We start from the raw sequence: 20,340 nt of genomic DNA on the forward strand, positions 1-20,340 counted from the left end.
CTTATCAATTCTTATCACATCTCATACACCTCTTATCACATCCTATCACTTTCCATACGCATCTTATCAATTCTTATCACATCTCATACACCTCTTATCACATCCTATCACTTTCCATACGCATCTTATCAATTCTTATCACATCTCATACACCTCTTATCACATTTCATATCTTTTTTTTTAAAGAGAATTCTTATATTTGATATAAGATTTCTCTACACATTTATTTATACATAAATTCCATTTAAGGAGACTAACACTTTCGAAATTAAAATCAATCTTTTATGCATCTTCTTATGCATAATTTCAATTTGGTAGAGAATTACACTTTTAGAATAAAAGAATTTCTCTTATGCATCTAAGTTAAGCATAAAATCCATTTATGAGGAAAATCACACTTTTAGTATAAAAAGAATATCTTTTATGCATACCTATATGCATGAAATCCAATATGATAAAAGTAACACTTTTGATATAAAAATTTTTCCTTTATGCATACTTCTATGCATGAAAATTAAAAATGATAAAACTAACACTTTTGATATAAAAAAATTTCCTTTATGCATACTTCTATGCATGAAAATTAAAAATGATAAAAGTAACACTTTTGATATAAAAATTTTCTTTTATGCATACTTTTATGCATGAAAATTAAAAATGATAAAAGTAACACTTTTGATATAAAAAAATTTTCTTTTATGCATACTTCTATGCATGAAAATTAAAAATGATAAAAGTAACACTTTTGATATAAAAAATTTTCTTTTATGCATACTTCTATGCATGAAAATTAAAAATGATAAAAGTAACACTTTTGATATAAAAATTTTCTTTTATGCATACTTCTATGCATGAAAATTACAAATGATAAAAGTAACACTTTTGATATAAAAATTTTTCCTTTATGCATACTTCTATGCATGAAAATTAAAAATGATAAAAGTAACACTTTTGATATAAAAATTTTTCCTTTATGCATACTTCTATGCATGAAAATTAAAAATGATAAAAGTAACACTTTTGATATAAAAATTTTCCTTTATGCATACTTCTATGCATGAAAATTAAAAATGATAAAAATAACACTTTTGATATAAAAATTTATCCACTATGCATACTTCTATGCATGAAATAAAAATGGTAAAAATAACACTTTTGATATAAAAATTTATCCATTATGCATACTTCTATGCATGAAATAAAAATGGTAAAAATAACACTTTTGATATAAAAATTATCCTTTATGCATGATATTAAAATTCAATTTCTCCATGATTGTAATGAAATTCTTTCAATTAATCTAGGATGATAATTCCTAGAATATGGTAGGAAGTCCTCTTTTTATGCTTTCAATGAAATTATTTTATGCATAATTTTTATAAAAATTTTGCCATAGCTCCGCTGCTATGACTGATAAATCTCAATTTTTCTAAGGGATAATGCTTATCATTAAGGAAATAATTAAAATGATCTCTAATTGGATTATTAATCCATAATGGATTGAATCATCAATATACATAAACTAAAAGCATAGAAAAAAGCCATTAATTTGACCTCAAGCATAGCTTAATCTTGGGTTAAGGAAAAGCTTTATGAAAAGCTTGATTTGGATTGAGAACGGGTCATGAGTATGACCATTTCTTGAGTGAGAGAGAGAATTTACATAAAAATCATTAGAATTTAAACATAAATGAAAATTAACTTCAATAGCATTTATTAAATTATGTAACTCTTCACTACTATTCAAACTTCAATAGCATTTAAAAAACCATACCAATTAAACTTCTCAAGCTTGAGAGGGGTTGAGAAGAGAGAAACATTGAGAAATTATAGAAAGATCAATATTCACTAATTATCTTACAACTTGCTTGATTCTTTGTTCACGGTAGAGGCTCCCAACCAATCAATTGGTTAAGTATGTTGATGGAACTAATGGGGATTGAAGAAAGAGGGAAGCTCCAAAAACTAGTGAATTATTAAATGAATTCACAGTTCTTGGCTTAGGTGGAGTAGAGTAATGATGCATAAACACTATCTATTTTTCAACAAGGGGGAGGCTTCTATTTATAAGAAAAATTGAGCTCCTAACCAAACAAACTGATTCTAGAATTTTCTAAATCAGTTTGGTCAATATTTGACCATTTTTAGGTCAGTTAAGCTAACTTTTTGGAACTAGACTTGAATGAGGAGAGAGGAGAGATGAAATATCTCAATTTTTATGAGTTTAAAACTCATTCAAGCATGTGAAATATGCACCTCCTTTAAAGAACTCCCCTTCCTTACATATGTGTCATAATGGAATCATTTTAATATTGCTCATAGTTTTTTTACTAATAAACCTTGTACATTTTCAACTCTTCATCTTATGTGAAATATGCACCTCCTTTAAAGAATTCCCCTTCCTTACATATGTGTCATAATGGAATCATTTTAATATTGCTCATAGTTTTTTTACTAATAAACCTTGTACATTTTCAACTCTTCATCTTATGTGAAATATGCACCTCCTTTAAAGAATTCCCCTTCCTTACATATGTGTCATAATGGAATCATTTTAATATTGCTCATAGTTTTTTACTAATAAACCTTGTACATTTTCAACTCTTCATCTTATGTGAAATATGCACCTCCTTTAAAGAATTCCCCTTCCTTACATATGTGTCATAATGGCATCATTTTAATATTGCTCATAGTTTTTTACTAATAAACCTTGTACATTTTCAACTCTTCATCTTATGTGAGCATTTACTCATTTTTGGATACCCAAAATATCTCATATTTTTAATATTGCTCATAGTTTTTTACTAATAAACCTTGTACATTTTCAACTCTTCATCTTATGTGAGCATTTACTCATTTTTGGATACCCAAAATATCTCATATTTTTAATATTGCTCATAGTTTTTTACTAATAAACCTTGTACATTTTCAACTCTTCACCTTATGTGAGCATTTACTCATTTTTGGGTATCTTCTTTTTACAAATTTGGATTTATCTCTTCCCTACACATGGATTGATGCTATTGGCCCATAGGAACCTTAATTGGACCATAGTCTAAAGATTTCTGAAAATCTAGACCCTTAGACTAAGGTTCTTTATACCTATTTCCAATTAATTTCAATTGCACATTGGAAAATTCTTTTTGAATTTCTGTTTCAGGGGAACTCATCTGAATTATAAGAGATATTTTTCTATCCAAAAATATTCAAAATCTGAATATTCTCTCTCTATAATAATTTTTCTCTCTCTAGGCTAAAATAGTTAGCAACAGGGTCTTTATATTTCTGAAGAGGGTTGATTACAGGGGAAGATACTAGACATCAAAAAGGGGTTGGGGGAGGAATCTTACACATCCATTATACCTCTAATACAATATGAACCTTTTTATTTAAAAAAATCATAATCCTTTACGAATGCCTTATTCTATATCCCCATGTAATATGGTACTTAAGAATATGTCATGGAAAAACGTGAGGGAATAATCCTTTACGAAATCTAACCTACGATAGCAATTGCATAATCTTAGTATCGTCTTCTAGAATACCTCTATTCATCATGTACATTACTTCACATGAATGTTGCACCAATCCTCTTCAATTTACTCATAGAAATACTTGTTGAATTTGATTATCTTTAACCTCGTTATCCCTATTTCTTGACCTAATTTTACTCTAGCTTATGATTCCTTGTAGTAGACGTTCCTCTTGAAAATTAGGAGACCTCTTCTTGATTAACATGGAAGAACTCATGTCCTTCTCGACACCCTCTACATAAAAAGACTTTATCATAGTCTCTGGCTATAATTATGGCTTCTGAAATAGAGGATGGTTTTGCATTCTTGATGAGGTTATTCAAAGGTAGATTGAGCTTCCAAATGAATCGTTGGTGGAGAAGAGTTACCTCATCCATCTCTGGAGCTAATCGGAGAAGTTTTAGCAATATTTTGGTGGTATTCTTCCAGGGTCTTGCCTTCTTGGGTTATCTCCAAAAATTCATTCATTTTATCCTCTCGAAATCGTGGAGGAAAAAACCTTTCACGAAAGTGTACTTTCATGGCATCCCATAACTCATTCTGGTTCGAGTGGTTAGATTGACAACAATGCTTCCAACCAATTTTGCATTTCTTATGATTTTTAGACGACAACATGTAAAGATATTCAAACCATTTCTATGGCCAGTAGAGATGATTGATTCATCCTCATATGACAAACAATCACTTGTTTTAATCCCTTGATAGTTAGCCTTTGCTCTGATACTAATTGTAAGGTTCCCCTAGGAATTACACATCCCAAGTTAGACCCATGTTTGTCTGAGATGGGCTCAAGATCTTGGACGATCATCCTAGTGTAAAGCATCCAATGGATGGCATTCATACGCCAACTATTCAAACCTTAATGGAGTTATAATCTTAATAATTTATCATATGCGAGTTAATGAGATATATCTTGAAAATTTCTCTAAACAAAGTTTCGGTCTATCCTTCTAGTTATTCAGTCTCCACTAATTTCTTAATTTGATCACCCTATGTTTTTTATCCTCAAAAGGTTTCCTCCCCAATCCTATTATTCAAATTTATTGTACAAGTATCTTGCCTGTGCACCCCCAAGATACAAGCGCAATTTCATAGGGATGATTGTCTCAACATGTGAGGATATTAAAACCATTTCTATGGCCAGTAGAAATGATTGATTCATCCTCATATGACAAACAATCACTTGTTTTAATCCCTTAATAGTTAGCCTTTACTTGGATACTAATTGTAAGGTTCCTCCCTTCTAAAATAGGGGAAACACTTAAGATAGTTTCTTACTCGTGGACATCTTGACCATGTAAAGATTCAAGGATACGATTTGTAGTAAGACCTAGTCCTATCCCGCACGGGGAGCGTGGTCTTCTAAAACTCAAATTACCCATAGGGTAATCGACTGATCATAATTTGGGCGACCTATTTATCTAACATAGGGCTTTCACTTAATTTGTTGGAAAGCTGCCTGACTAATCGGGTCCACCCGCCGTCGTAGAATGGTGCCATCATCTCCAAGCTTTCCATCCTCCCACTTTCCACCCTACTCACACGTCAATTTGTTTTTAATTAATCCTACCAAATGGTTTGACTTAAATAAACTTATTCCTTAATTAAGGCCCTTTTCACAAGGTTCATCTAAACAGCCTTTATTCACAGTACAATAATGCCAAAGTTGTACAAGCTTTATAAAAAAAGTTTATACATGAATCAATTCCATACAAGCCAAACCGGCTCTCTTATTCTTTTACTTTATACTGTCGATGATCTAGAATCCAACCTTTCAGCATCTATTTTGCTACTACGGGCCATGCACCTCATCGTCGAGGGGGCGCTCGCCACCACGAGGATGCAAGATGGCCTGTCGCCCTCTCAGGCTCCGTCGCTCGATCCTCCCGCCCCTCAAAGGGATGTCTACACACTAGGGTGGACTTATTCACCACACTAGCCGGGGCCCTCAAAACTAGACATCACAATCACTCGCCTCAATCGAAGAACCTCATTCTCCCAATGGTATGAGGGATACATACCATGGGCCGACTTCGGGCCTTACTAATGTCTCTGCCGTCCAGCTACACAAGCACAAGGACTATTCTTGTCTTCTTATTTCTTTTAGGATTTTTGGAGCTACTATCTTTACTCTATTACTTGCCTAATGTTTATAGCCTTATTACCTCACTGTTTTCTAAGTGCACTCTCTTTCCTTCTTGAAATCTATATTAAAAGAGACACATACATGACTCCGGAGAGACCTTACAATCTCCCCCCCCCCCACTTAAAAGATTCGAGATGTCCTCATCTCACGAGCTAGGACAGTATCTAAGTAAATCCTCCTCTTGCTTCCAAAGTGGTGTCCCCCCACTAGTTAGAAATCTTCTTTTATCTGAAAATTGTTCCTAAAAAGTCCCTTATTTCATGTGTTTGGCTTGTTTTGTTGTGCCTTCAAATGGTCATTATTAGTCTAAAGTTAACTGGCCTTATTATCCTAAGTTCATGCATCCATTATACCTCTAATACAATATGAACCTTTTTATTTAAAAAAATCATAATCCTTTACGAATGCCTTATTCTATATCCCCATGTAATATGGTACTTAAGAATATGTCATGGAAAAACGTGAGGGAATAATCCTTTACGAAATCTAACCTACGATAGCAATTGCATAATCTTAGTATCGTCTTCTAGAATACCTCTATTCATCATGTACATTACTTCACATGAATGTTGCACCAATCCTCTTCAATTTACTCATAGAAATACTTGTTGAATTTGATTATCTTTAACCTCGTTATCCCTATTTCTTGACCTAATTTTACTCTAGCTTATGATTCCTTGTAGTAGCCAAGGGTGGCCTTGACGTTCCTCTTGAAAATTAGGGGACCTCTTCTTGATTAACATGGAAGAACTCATGTGCTTCTCGACACCCTCTACATAAAAAGACTTTATCATAGTCTCTGGCTATAATTATGGCTTCTGAAATAGAGGATGGTTTTGCATTCTTGATGAGGTTATTCAAAGGTAGATTAAGCTTCCAAATGAATCGTTGGTGGAGAAGAGTTACCTTATCCATCTCTGGAGCTAATCGGAGAAGTTTTAGCAATATTTTGGTGGTATTCTTCCAGGGTCTTGCCTTCTTGGGTTATCTCCAAAAATTCATTCATTTTATCCTCTCGAAATCGTGGAGGAAAAAACCTTTCACGAAAGTGTACTTTCATGGCATCCCATAACTCATTCTGGTTCGAGTGGTTAGATTGACAACAATGCTTCCAACCAATTTTGCATTTTTTATGATTTTTAGACGACAACATGTAAAGATATTCAAACCATTTCTATGGCCAGTAGAGATGATTGATTCATCCTCATATGACAAACAATCACTTGTTTTAATCCCTTGATAGTTAGCCTTTGCTCTGATACTAATTGTAAGGTTCCCCTAGGAATTACACATCCCAAGTTAGACCCATGTTTGTCTGAGATGGGCTCAAGATCTTGGACGATCATCCTAGTGTAAAGCATCCAATGGATGGCATTCATACGCCAACTATTCAAACCTTAATGGAGTTATAATCTTAATAATTTATCATATGCGAGTTAATGAGATATATCTTGAAAATTTCTCTAAACAAAGTTTCGGTCTATCCTTCTAGTTATTCAGTCTCCACTAATTTCTTAATTTGATCACCCTATGTTTTTTATCCTCAAAAGGTTTCCTCCCCAATCCTATTATTCAAATTTATTGTACAAGTATCTTGCCTGTGCACCCCCAAGATACAAGCGCAATTTCATAGGGATGATTGTCTCAACATGTGAGGATATTAAAACCATTTCTATGGCCAGTAGAAATGATTGATTCATCCTCATATGACAAACAATCACTTGTTTTAATCCCTTAATAGTTAGCCTTTACTTGGATACTAATTGTAAGGTTCCTCCCTTCTAAAATAGGGGAAACACTTAAGATAGTTTCCTACTCGTGGACATCTTGACCATGTAAAGATTCAAGGATACGATTTGTAGTAAGACCTAGTCCTATCCCGCACGGGGAGCGTGGTCTTCTAAAACTCAAATTACCCATAGGGTAATCGACTGATCATAATTTGGGCGACCTATTTATCTAACATAGGGCTTTCACTTAATTTGTTGGAAAGCTGCCTGACTAATCGGGTCCACCGGCCCCGCCGTCGTAGAATGGTGCCATCATCTCCAAGCTTTCCATCCTCCCACTTTCCACCCTACTCACACGTCAATTTGTTTTTAATTAATCCTACCAAATGGTTTGACTTAAATAAACTTATTCCTTAATTAAGGCCCTTTTCACAAGGTTCATTTAAACAGCCTTTATTCACAGTACAATAATGCCAAAGTTGTACAAGCTTTATAAAAAAAGTTTATACATGAATCAATTCCATACAAGCCAAACCGGCTCTCTTATTCTTTTACTTTATACTGTCGATGATCTAGAATCCAACCTTTCAGCATCTATTTCGCTACTACGGGCCATGCACCTCATCGTCGAGGCGGTGCTCGCCACCACGGGGATGCAAGATGGCATGTCGCCCTCTCAGGCTCCGTCGCTCGATCCTCCCGCCCCTCAAAGGGATGTCTACACACTAGGGTGGACTTATTCACCACACTAGCCGGGGCCCTCAAAACTAGACATCACAATCACTCGCCTCAATCGGAGAACCTCATTCTCCCAATGGTATGAGGGATACATACCATGGGCCGACTTCGGGCCTTAATAATGTCTCTGCCGTCCAGCTACACAAGCACAAGGACTATTCTTGTCTTCTTATTTCTTTTAGTATTTTTGGAGCTACTATCTTTACTCTATTACTTGCCTAATGTTTCTAGCCTTATTACCTCACTGTTTTCTAAGTGCACTCTCTTTCCTTCTTGAAATCTATATTAAAAGAGACACATACATGACTCCGGAGAGACCTTACAATCTCCCCCCCCCACTTAAAAGATTCGAGATGTCCTCATCTCACGAGCTGGGACAGTATCTAAGTAAATCCTCCTCTCGCTTCCAAAGTGGTGTCCCCCCACTAGTTAGAAATCTTCTTTTATCTGAAAATTGTTCCTAAAAAGTCCCTTATTTCATGTGTTTGGCTTGTTTTGTTGTGCCTTCAAATGGTCATTATTAGTCTAAAGTTAACTGGCCTTATTATCCTAAGTTCATGCATCCATTATACCTCTAATACAATATGAACCTTTTTATTTAAAAAAATCATAATCCTTTACGAATGCCTTATTCTATATCCCCATGTAATATGGTACTTAAGAATATGTCATGGAAAAACGTGAGGGAATAATCCTTTACGAAATCTAACCTACGATAGCAATTGCATAATCTTAGTATCGTCTTCTAGAATACCTCTATTCATCATGTACATTACTTCACATGAATGTTGCACCAATCCTCTTCAATTTACTCATAGAAATACTTGTTGAATTTGATTATCTTTAACCTCGTTATCCCTATTTCTTGACCTAATTTTACTCTAGCTTATGATTCCTTGTAGTAGCCAAGGGTGGCCTTGACGTTCCTCTTGAAAATTAGGGGACCTCTTCTTGATTAACATGGAAGAACTCATGTGCTTCTCGACACCCTCTACATAAAAAGACTTTATCATAGTCTCTGGCTATAATTATGGCTTCTGAAATAGAGGATGGTTTTGCATTCTTGATGAGGTTATTCAAAGGTAGATTAAGCTTCCAAATGAATCGTTGGTGGAGAAGAGTTACCTTATCCATCTCTGGAGCTAATCGGAGAAGTTTTAGCAATATTTTGGTGGTATTCTTCCAGGGTCTTGCCTTCTTGGGTTATCTCCAAAAATTCATTCATTTTATCCTCTCGAAATCGTGGAGGAAAAAACCTTTCACGAAAGTGTACTTTCATGGCATCCCATAACTCATTCTGGTTCGAGTGGTTAGATTGACAACAATGCTTCCAACCAATTTTGCATTTCTTATGATTTTTAGACGACAACATGTAAAGATATTCAAACCATTTCTATGGCCAGTAGAGATGATTGATTCATCCTCATATGACAAACAATCACTTGTTTTAATCCCTTGATAGTTAGCCTTTGCTCTGATACTAATTGTAAGGTTCCCCTAGGAATTACACATCCCAAGTTAGACCCATGTTTGTCTGAGATGGGCTCAAGATCTTGGACGATCATCCTAGTGTAAAGCATCCAATGGATGGCATTCATACGCCAACTATTCAAACCTTAATGGAGTTATAATCTTAATAATTTATCATATGCGAGTTAATGAGATATATCTTGAAAATTTCTCTAAACAAAGTTTCGGTCTATCCTTCTAGTTATTCAGTCTCCACTAATTTCTTAATTTGATCACCCTATGTTTTTTATCCTCAAAAGGTTTCCTCCCCAATCCTATTATTCAAATTTATTGTACAAGTATCTTGCCTGTGCACCCCCAAGATACAAGCGCAATTTCATAGGGATGATTGTCTCAACATGTGAGGATATTAAAACCATTTCTATGGCCAGTAGAAATGATTGATTCATCCTCATATGACAAACAATCACTTGTTTTAATCCCTTAATAGTTAGCCTTTACTTGGATACTAATTGTAAGGTTCCTCCCTTCTAAAATAGGGGAAACACTTAAGATAGTTTCCTACTCGTGGACATCTTGACCATGTAAAGATTCAAGGATACGATTTGTAGTAAGACCTAGTCCTATCCCGCACGGGGAGCGTGGTCTTCTAAAACTCAAATTACCCATAGGGTAATCGACTGATCATAATTTGGGCGACCTATTTATCTAACATAGGGCTTTCACTTAATTTGTTAGAAAGCTGCCTGACTAATCGGGTCCACCGGCCCCGCCGTCGTAGAATGGTGCCATCATCTCCAAGCTTTCCATCCTCCCACTTTCCACCCTACTCACACGTCAATTTGTTTTTAATTAATCCTACCAAATGGTTTGACTTAAATAAACTTATTCCTTAATTAAGGCCCTTTTCACAAGGTTCATTTAAACAGCCTTTATTCACAGTACAATAATGCCAAAGTTGTACAAGCTTTATAAAAAAAGTTTATACATGAATCAATTCCATACAAGCCAAACCGGCTCTCTTATTCTTTTACTTTATACTGTCGATGATCTAGAATCCAACCTTTCAGCATCTATTTCGCTACTACGGGCCATGCACCTCATCGTCGAGGCGGTGCTCGCCACCACGGGGATGCAAGATGGCATGTCGCCCTCTCAGGCTCCGTCGCTCGATCCTCCCGCCCCTCAAAGGGATGTCTACACACTAGGGTGGACTTATTCACCACACTAGCCGGGGCCCTCAAAACTAGACATCACAATCACTCGCCTCAATCGGAGAACCTCATTCTCCCAATGGTATGAGGGATACATACCATGGGCCGACTTCGGGCCTTACTAATGTCTCTGCCGTCCAGCTACACAAGCACAAGGACTATTCTTGTCTTCTTATTTCTTTTAGTATTTTTGGAGCTACTATCTTTACTCTATTACTTGCCTAATGTTTCTAGCCTTATTACCTCACTGTTTTCTAAGTGCACTCTCTTTCCTTCTTGAAATCTATATTAAAAGAGACACATACATGACTCCGGAGAGACCTTACAATCTCCCCCCCCCACTTAAAAGATTCGAGATGTCCTCATCTCACGAGCTGGGACAGTATCTAAGTAAATCCTCCTCTCGCTTCCAAAGTGGTGTCCCCCCACTAGTTAGAAATCTTCTTTTATCTGAAAATTGTTCCTAAAAAGTCCCTTATTTCATGTGTTTGGCTTGTTTTGTTGTGCCTTCAAATGGTCATTATTAGTCTAAAGTTAACTGGCCTTATTATCCTAAGTTCATGCATCCATTATACCTCTAATACAATATGAACCTTTTTATTTAAAAAAATCATAATCCTTTACGAATGCCTTATTCTATATCCCCATGTAATATGGTACTTAAGAATATGTCATGGAAAAACGTGAGGGAATAATCCTTTACGAAATCTAACCTACGATAGCAATTGCATAATCTTAGTATCGTCTTCTAGAATACCTCTATTCATCATGTACATTACTTCACATGAATGTTGCACCAATCCTCTTCAATTTACTCATAGAAATACTTGTTGAATTTGATTATCTTTAACCTCGTTATCCCTATTTCTTGACCTAATTTTACTCTAGCTTATGATTCCTTGTAGTAGCCAAGGGTGGCCTTGACGTTCCTCTTGAAAATTAGGGGACCTCTTCTTGATTAACATGGAAGAACTCATGTGCTTCTCGACACCCTCTACATAAAAAGACTTTATCATAGTCTCTGGCTATAATTATGGCTTCTGAAATAGAGGATGGTTTTGCATTCTTGATGAGGTTATTCAAAGGTAGATTAAGCTTCCAAATGAATCGTTGGTGGAGAAGAGTTACCTTATCCATCTCTGGAGCTAATCGGAGAAGTTTTAGCAATATTTTGGTGGTATTCTTCCAGGGTCTTGCCTTCTTGGGTTATCTCCAAAAATTCATTCATTTTATCCTCTCGAAATCGTGGAGGAAAAAACCTTTCACGAAAGTGTACTTTCATGGCATCCCATAACTCATTCTGGTTCGAGTGGTTAGATTGACAACAATGCTTCCAACCAATTTTGCATTTCTTATGATTTTTAGACGACAACATGTAAAGATATTCAAACCATTTCTATGGCCAGTAGAGATGATTGATTCATCCTCATATGACAAACAATCACTTGTTTTAATCCCTTGATAGTTAGCCTTTGCTCTGATACTAATTGTAAGGTTCCCCTAGGAATTACACATCCCAAGTTAGACCCATGTTTGTCTGAGATGGGCTCAAGATCTTGGACGATCATCCTAGTGTAAAGCATCCAATGGATGGCATTCATACGCCAACTATTCAAACCTTAATGGAGTTATAATCTTAATAATTTATCATATGCGAGTTAATGAGATATATCTTGAAAATTTCTCTAAACAAAGTTTCGGTCTATCCTTCTAGTTATTCAGTCTCCACTAATTTCTTAATTTGATCACCCTATGTTTTTTATCCTCAAAAGGTTTCCTCCCCAATCCTATTATTCAAATTTATTGTACAAGTATCTTGCCTGTGCACCCCCAAGATACAAGCGCAATTTCATAGGGATGATTGTCTCAACATGTGAGGATATTAAAACCATTTCTATGGCCAGTAGAAATGATTGATTCATCCTCATATGACAAACAATCACTTGTTTTAATCCCTTAATAGTTAGCCTTTACTTGGATACTAATTGTAAGGTTCCTCCCTTCTAAAATAGGGGAAACACTTAAGATAGTTTCCTACTCGTGGACATCTTGACCATGTAAAGATTCAAGGATACGATTTGTAGTAAGACCTAGTCCTATCCCGCACGGGGAGCGTGGTCTTCTAAAACTCAAATTACCCATAGGGTAATCGACTGATTATAATTTGGGCGACCTATTTATCTAACATAGGGCTTTCACTTAATTTGTTGGAAAGCTGCCTGACTAATCGGGTCCACCGGCCCCGCCGTCGTAGAATGGTGCCATCATCTCCAAGCTTTCCATCCTCCCACTTTCCACCCTACTCACACGTCAATTTGTTTTTAATTAATCCTACCAAATGGTTTGACTTAAATAAACTTATTCCTTAATTAAGGCCCTTTTCACAAGGTTCATTTAAACAGCCTTTATTCACAGTACAATAATGCCAAAGTTGTACAAGCTTTATAAAAAAAGTTTATACATGAATCAATTCCATACAAGCCAAACCGGCTCTCTTATTCTTTTACTTTATACTGTCGATGATCTAGAATCCAACCTTTCAGCATCTATTTCGCTACTACGGGCCATGCACCTCATCGTCGAGGCGGTGCTCGCCACCACGGGGATGCAAGATGGCATGTCGCCCTCTCAGGCTCCGTCGCTCGATCCTCCCGCCCCTCAAAGGGATGTCTACACACTAGGGTGGACTTATTCACCACACTAGCCGGGGCCCTCAAAACTAGACATCACAATCACTCGCCTCAATCGGAGAACCTCATTCTCCCAATGGTATGAGGGATACATACCATGGGCCGACTTCGGGCCTTAATAATGTCTCTGCCGTCCAGCTACACAAGCACAAGGACTATTCTTGTCTTCTTATTTCTTTTAGTATTTTTGGAGCTACTATCTTTACTCTATTACTTGCCTAATGTTTCTAGCCTTATTACCTCACTGTTTTCTAAGTGCACTCTCTTTCCTTCTTGAAATCTATATTAAAAGAGACACATACATGACTCCGGAGAGACCTTACAATCTCCCCCCCCCACTTAAAAGATTCGAGATGTCCTCATCTCACGAGCTGGGACAGTATCTAAGTAAATCCTCCTCTCGCTTCCAAAGTGGTGTCCCCCCACTAGTTAGAAATCTTCTTTTATCTGAAAATTGTTCCTAAAAAGTCCCTTATTTCATGTGTTTGGCTTGTTTTGTTGTGCCTTCAAATGGTCATTATTAGTCTAAAGTTAACTGGCCTTATTATCCTAAGTTCATGCATCCATTATACCTCTAATACAATATGAACCTTTTTATTTAAAAAAATCATAATCCTTTACGAATGCCTTATTCTATATCCCCATGTAATATGGTACTTAAGAATATGTCATGGAAAAACGTGAGGGAATAATCCTTTACGAAATCTAACCTACGATAGCAATTGCATAATCTTAGTATCGTCTTCTAGAATACCTCTATTCATCATGTACATTACTTCACATGAATGTTGCACCAATCCTCTTCAATTTACTCATAGAAATACTTGTTGAATTTGATTATCTTTAACCTCGTTATCCCTATTTCTTGACCTAATTTTACTCTAGCTTATGATTCCTTGTAGTAGCCAAGGGTGGCCTTGACGTTCCTCTTGAAAATTAGGGGACCTCTTCTTGATTAACATGGAAGAACTCATGTGCTTCTCGACACCCTCTACATAAAAAGACTTTATCATAGTCTCTGGCTATAATTATGGCTTCTGAAATAGAGGATGGTTTTGCATTCTTGATGAGGTTATTCAAAGGTAGATTAAGCTTCCAAATGAATCGTTGGTGGAGAAGAGTTACCTTATCCATCTCTGGAGCTAATCGGAGAAGTTTTAGCAATATTTTGGTGGTATTCTTCCAGGGTCTTGCCTTCTTGGGTTATCTCCAAAAATTCATTCATTTTATCCTCTCGAAATCGTGGAGGAAAAAACCTTTCACGAAAGTGTACTTTCATGGCATCCCATAACTCATTCTGGTTCGAGTGGTTAGATTGACAACAATGCTTCCAACCAATTTTGCATTTCTTATGATTTTTAGACGACAACATGTAAAGATATTCAAACCATTTCTATGGCCAGTAGAGATGATTGATTCATCCTCATATGACAAACAATCACTTGTTTTAATCCCTTGATAGTTAGCCTTTGCTCTGATACTAATTGTAAGGTTCCCCTAGGAATTACACATCCCAAGTTAGACCCATGTTTGTCTGAGATGGGCTCAAGATCTTGGACGATCATCCTAGTGTAAAGCATCCAATGGATGGCATTCATACGCCAACTATTCAAACCTTAATGGAGTTATAATCTTAATAATTTATCATATGCGAGTTAATGAGATATATCTTGAAAATTTCTCTAAACAAAGTTTCGGTCTATCCTTCTAGTTATTCAGTCTCCACTAATTTCTTAATTTGATCACCCTATGTTTTTTATCCTCAAAAGGTTTCCTCCCCAATCCTATTATTCAAATTTATTGTACAAGTATCTTGCCTGTGCACCCCCAAGATACAAGCGCAATTTCATAGGGATGATTGTCTCAACATGTGAGGATATTAAAACCATTTCTATGGCCAGTAGAAATGATTGATTCATCCTCATATGACAAACAATCACTTGTTTTAATCCCTTAATAGTTAGCCTTTACTTGGATACTAATTGTAAGGTTCCTCCCTTCTAAAATAGGGGAAGCACTTAAGATAGTTTCCTACTCGTGGACATCTTGACCATGTAAAGATTCAAGGATACGATTTGTAGTAAGACCTAGTCCTATCCCGCACGGGGAGCGTGGTCTTCTAAAACTCAAATTACCCATAGGGTAATCGACTGATCATAATTTGGGCGACCTATTTATCTAACATAGGGCTTTCACTTAATTTGTTGGAAAGCTGCCTGACTAATCGGGTCCACCGGCCCCGCCGTCGTAGAATGGTGCCATCATCTCCAAGCTTTCCATCCTCCCACTTTCCACCCTACTCACACGTCAATTTGTTTTTAATTAATCCTACCAAATGGTTTGACTTAAATAAACTTATTCCTTAATTAAGGTCCTTTTCACAAGGTTCATTTAAACAGCCTTTATTCACAGTACAATAATGCCAAAGTTGTACAAGCTTTATAAAAAAAGTTTATACATGAATCAATTCCATACAAGCCAAACCGGCTCTCTTATTCTTTTACTTTATACTGTCGATGATCTAGAATCCAACCTTTCAGCATCTATTTCGCTACTACGGGCCATGCACCTCATCGTCGAGGCGGTGCTCGCCACCACGGGGATGCAAGATGGCATGTCGCCCTCTCAGGCTCCGTCGCTCGATCCTCCCGCCCCTCAAAGGGATGTCTACACACTAGGGTGGACTTATTCACCACACTAGCCGGGGCCCTCAAAACTAGACATCACAATCACTCGCCTCAATCGGAGAACCTCATTCTCCCAATGGTATGAGGGATACATACCATGGGCCGACTTCGGGCCTTACTAATGTCTCTGCCGTCCAGCTACACAAGCACAAGGACTATTCTTGTCTTCTTATTTCTTTTAGTATTTTTGGAGCTACTATCTTTACTCTATTACTTGCCTAATGTTTCTAGCCTTATTACCTCACTGTTTTCTAAGTGCACTCTCTTTCCTTCTTGAAATCTATATTAAAAGAGACACATACATGACTCCGGAGAGACCTTACAATCTCCCCCCCCCACTTAAAAGATTCGAGATGTCCTCATCTCACGAGCTGGGACAGTATCTAAGTAAATCCTCCTCTCGCTTCCAAAGTGGTGTCCCCCCACTAGTTAGAAATCTTCTTTTATCTGAAAATTGTTCCTAAAAAGTCCCTTATTTCATGTGTTTGGCTTGTTTTGTTGTGCCTTCAAATGGTCATTATTAGTCTAAAGTTAATTGGCCTTATTATCCTAAGTTCATGCATCCATTATACCTCTAATACAATATGAACCTTTTTATTTAAAAAAATAATCATCCTTTACGAATGCCTTATTCTATATCCCCATGTAATATGGTACTTAAGAATATGTCATGGAAAAACGTGAGGGAATAATCCTTTACGAAATCTAACCTACGATAGCAATTGCATAATCTTAGTATCGTCTTCTAGAATACCTCTATTCATCATGTACATTACTTCACATGAATGTTGCACCAATCCTCTTCAATTTACTCATAGAAATACTTGTTGAATTTGATTATCTTTAACCTCGTTATCCCTATTTCTTGACCTAATTTTACTCTAGCTTATGATTCCTTGTAGTAGCCAAGGGTGGCCTTGACGTTCCTCTTGAAAATTAGGGGACCTCTTCTTGATTAACATGGAAGAACCCATGTGCTTCTCGACACCCTCTACATAAAAAGACTTTATCATAGTCTCTGGCTATAATTATGGCTTCTGAAATAGAGGATGGTTTTGCATTCTTGATGAGGTTATTCAAAGGTAGATTAAGCTTCCAAATGAATCGTTGGTGGAGAAGAGTTACCTCATCCATCTCTGGAGCTAATCGGAGAAGTTTTAGCAATATTTTGGTGGTATTCTTCCAGGGTCTTGCCTTCTTGGGTTATCTCCAAAAATTCATTCATTTTATCCTCTCGAAATCGTGGAGGAAAAAACCTTTCACGAAAGTGTACTTTCATGGCATCCCATAACTCATTCTGGTTCGAGTGGTTAGATTGACAACAATGCTTCCAACCAATTTTGCATTTCTTATGATTTTTAGACGACAACATGTAAAGATATTCAAACCATTTCTATGGCCAGTAGAGATGATTGATTCATCCTCATATGACAAACAATCACTTGTTTTAATCCCTTGATAGTTAGCCTTTGCTCTGATACTAATTGTAAGGCTCCCCTAGGAATTACACATCCCAAGTTAGACCCATGTTTGTCTGAGATGGGCTCAAGATCTTGGATGATCATCCTAGTGTAAAGCATCCAATGGATGGCATTCATACGCCAACTATTCAAACCTTAATGGAGTTATAATCTTAATAATTTATCATATGCGAGTTAATGAGATATATCTTGAAAATTTCTCTAAACAAAATTTCGGTCTATCCTTCTAGTTATTCAGTCTCCACTAATTTCTTAATTTGATCACCCTATGTTTTTTATCCTCAAAAGGTTTCCTCCCCAATCCTATTATTCAAATTTATTGTACAAGTATCTTGCCTGTGCACCCCCAAGATACAAGCGCAATTTCATAGGGATGATTGTCTCAACATGTGAGGATATTAAAACCATTTCTATGGCCAGTAGAAATGATTGATTCATCCTCATATGACAAACAATCACTTGTTTTAATCCCTTAATAGTTAGCCTTTACTTGGATACTAATTGTAAGGTTCCTCCCTTCTAAAATAGGGGAAACACTTAAGATAGTTTCCTACTCGTGGACATCTTGACCATGTAAAGATTCAAGGATACGATTTGTAGTAAGACCTAGTCCTATCCCGCACGGGGAGCGTGGTCTTCTAAAACTCAAATTACCCATAGGGTAATCGACTGATCATAATTTGGGCGACCTATTTATCTAACATAGGGCTTTCACTTAATTTGTTGGAAAGCTGCCTGACTAATCGGGTCCACCCGCCATCGTAGAATGGTGCCATCATCTCCAAGCTTTCCATCCTCCCACTTTCCACCCTACTCACACGTCAATTTGTTTTTAATTAATCCTACCAAATTGTTTGACATAAATAAACTTATTCCTTAATTAAGGCCCTTTTCACAAGGTTCATTTAAACAGCCTTTATTCACAGTACAATAATGCCAAAGTTGTACAAGCTCTATAAAAAAAGTTTATACATGAATCAATTCCATACAAGCCAAACCGGCTCTCTTATTCTTTTACTTTATACTGTCGATGATCTAGAATCCAACCTTTCAGCATCTATTTCGCTACTACGGGCCATGCACCTCATCGTCGAGGCGGCGCTCGCCACCACGGGGATGCAAGATGGCCTGTCGCCCTCTCAGGCTCCGTCGCTCGATCCTCCCGCCCCTCAAAGGGATGTCTACACACTAGGGTGGACTTATTCACCACACTAGCCGGGGCCCTCAAAACTAGACATCACAATCACTCGCCTCAATCGGAGAACCTCATTCTCCCAATGGTATGAGGGATACATACCATGGGCCGACTTCGGGCCTTACTAATGTCTCTGCCGTCCAGCTACACAAGCACAAGGACTATTCTTGTCTTCTTATTTCTTTTAGGATTTTTGGAGCTACTATCTTTACTCTATTACTTGCCTAATGTTTCTAGCCTTATTACCTCACTGTTTTCTAAGTGCACTCTCTTTCCTTCTTGAAATCTATATTAAAAGAGACACATACATGACTCCGGAGAGACCTTACAATCTCCCCCCCCCCCCCACTTAAAAGATTCGAGATGTCCTCATCTCACGAGCTGGGACAGTATCTAAGTAAATCCTCCTCTCGCTTCCAAAGTGGTGTCCCCCCACTAGTTAGAAATCTTCTTTTATCTGAAAATTGTTCCTAAAAAGTCCCTTATTTCATGTGTTTGGCTTGTTTTGTTGTGCCTTCAAATGGTCATTATTAGTCTAAAGTTAATTGGCCTTATTATCCTAAGTTCATGCATCCATTATACCTCTAATACAATATGAACCTTTTTATTTAAAAAAATCATAATCCTTTACGAATGCCTTATTCTATATCCCCATGTAATATGGTACTTAAGAATATGTCATGGAAAAACGTGAGGGAATAATCCTTTACGGAATCTAACCTACGATAGCAATTGCATAATCTTAGTATCGTCTTCTAGAATACCTCTATTCATCATGTACATTACTTCACATGAATGTTGCACCAATCCTCTTCAATTTACTCATAGAAATACTTGTTGAATTTGATTATCTTTAACCTCGTTATCCCTATTTCTTGACCTAATTTTACTCTAGCTTATGATTCCTTGTAGTAGCCAAGGGTGGCCTTGACGTTCCTCTTGAAAATTAGGGGACCTCTTCTTGATTAACATGGAAGAACTCATGTGCTTCTCGACACCCTCTACATAAAAAGACTTTATCATAGTCTCTGGCTATAATTATGGCTTCTGAAATAGAGGATGGTTTTGCATTCTTGATGAGGTTATTCAAAGGTAGATTAAGCTTCCAAATGAATCGTTGGTGGAGAAGAGTTACCTCATCCATCTCTGGAGCTAATCGGAGAAGTTTTAGCAATATTTTGGTGGTATTCTTCCAGGGTCTTGCCTTCTTGGGTTATCTCCAAAAATTCATTCATTTTATCCTCTCGAAATCGTGGAGGAAAAAACCTTTCACGAAAGTGTACTTTCATGGCATCCCATAACTCATTCTGGTTCGAGTGGTTAGATTGACAACAATGCTTCCAACCAATTTTGCATTTCTTATGATTTTTAGACGACAACATGTAAAGATATTCAAACCATTTCTATGGCCAGTAGAGATGATTGATTCATCCTCATATGACAAACAATCACTTGT

This window comes from Cibotium barometz, chromosome 53 (assembly GCF_041138505.1).
Source record: "Cibotium barometz isolate CiBa-2024 chromosome 53, ASM4113850v1, whole genome shotgun sequence".
Classification (NCBI taxonomy): Eukaryota; Viridiplantae; Streptophyta; class Polypodiopsida; order Cyatheales; family Cibotiaceae; genus Cibotium; species Cibotium barometz.